Here is a 1,984-nt window from a genome sequence, read left to right as displayed (position 1 = left end):
ACCTGGAAACATTTTCTTAACGACAAAAAAATAAAATCATAAGTTAAAAATCTCGAGCAGTAAAACAGCAGATGACGTTGTGTGGGCAGCTGCCCAGAGGACACAGAACGCACGTCTCCTGAGCGGGTGGCCTTATAAGGACAGGTTCAGGAGGAGAATGGGCAGGAGGGAGGGCCACCCACCAGGAGAGTAGGAGCCTGGGGTAGGGGTGGGTGCCCCACCACTGGGCTGAGTGTGGAGCCAGCAGGGTGCCTGGCCAGGACCTGACTCCACAGAGGGACTTGGCTGCACACAAGCGCCAGAGGTCCTTGTGGGCCAAAGCCTGCCCGTCCCTCCGCCTTCACTGTGTCACTGCCAGCACAGGCACTGACTTGCTCTCAGCCAGCTGCCACGCAAACCCACCTGGCAGCCTCACCCGGGGAACCCCCTCCCTCCAGGGCAGGGGCCATTTCCCATCCTTCATCCCACCTTCCCCCACTCCTGGGCCCAGCAGGCCTAGCACCAGCTGGCATGATGTGCAGTAAAGGTTTGTGGGGTGACAGAATTAGGAAATGAAGGGTTCTCTGGTGGGAGTTTTGGCTTATCACCTGGGCTATAGCACCTGGAACTCAGGGCAGCGTCTTCTCTCCTCAGAGGGCCCAACGTGGGGCTGAGGAGGTGGGTAGGGCTGGGCAGTCAGTTTTTGCCCTGCCCAGGATCACCTTTGTCCCCAGTGTGAAGACACGCATACCATCAACTTCCTCCTGATAGGGTGGAAGATTTTCACTCCCCCGAGGTCAAAGTGTGTGTGTGTGACAGAATGTGTGTGTTTCTGGGAGAGTCCTGATTGTCTGCACTTTTCTGACCCCAGCATCACTAGGATTAAAGACCTGGCCCTTGGGATCTGAGGGTGAGCAGAGGAGTACCCCAGGAGGTCCCATACTGAGGGAAGGACTCTGGAAGCCTCCCCAGACCCTCATTCGGAAAGATCCTTCCCTGAGCTTCCTAAAGCCCCACGTTCCTCTCAGGGTGAATCTTGCATAGACACAGAATGGATGGTCATTTGAGGAGAGATGAGAAGGTCACGCCTTCCATTTGACAGCTTGCATTGTACCTAAAGCCCTATCATTTATGAGCCATTATCCTTAGATAAGCACTGCCTTGTCCCGTAAATCCTCTCTTAAATGGCAAAGAGTGTTCCCTGCAGAGGTCAACAAAGGAATTATTTAATCTCCAGATAGGAGGACAGAGCAGCTAGAGGCAGCCTGGGCAGCATGGGGGATGGAGAGTGGAAGGAAAGGGCTGAGAGGGCAGGAGGGTCCCAGAAGAGGGAAGCAGCTCCTGACTTCAGTTGATCCTTGGAGGTCAACAGTGACCCGAGAGTGTGTTCCCTCCCCCCATAGTGGAAGGGTCAGGGCTGATAGGAGGTGCTGGCAGCCCCACAGCTGGCGCTGCTCCCATGCCAGAAGAATGTCATCAGCTGTGGAAGGTTGACTTGAGATGAAGCAAGAGAGCAGAGGTGAGAGAGGATCGGCGGCAGCTGTGTGTGCTGGAGCCTGCCTGGGGGCCCAGCCTTGTATAATACTAATACAAGACACAAGGAAACCCCCGATACAATTGTCTGAAATGCCACCATTACACATGTATTATTTTGGGTTAAGCAGTGCCTCTCTGTGGTAGGCCGAATAATGGCCCCCCAAAGACATCCACGTCCTAATTCCTAGAACCTGTGAATCTGTTACCTGGACTTTGTAGGTGTGATTAAGGATTTTTTTTTTTTTTTTTTTTTTTTTTTTGAGACGGAGTCTCGCTCTGTCACCCAGGCTGGAGTGCAGTGGCGCGATCTCGGCTCACTGCAAGCTCCGCCTCCTGGGTTCACGCCATTCTCCTGCCTCAGCCTCTCCAAGTAGCTGGGACTACAGGCGCCCGCCACCACGCCCGGCTAATTTTTTTGTATTTTTAGTAGAGACGGGGTTTCACCGTGGTCTCGATCTCTTGACCTCGT

This window comes from Hylobates moloch, unplaced genomic scaffold (assembly GCF_009828535.3).
Source record: "Hylobates moloch isolate HMO894 unplaced genomic scaffold, HMol_V3 SCAFFOLD_14, whole genome shotgun sequence".
Lineage (NCBI taxonomy): Eukaryota > Metazoa > Chordata > Mammalia > Primates > Hylobatidae > Hylobates > Hylobates moloch.
The sequence above is the reverse complement of the archived record's forward strand: the minus strand, read 5'-3'. Positions refer to the sequence as shown.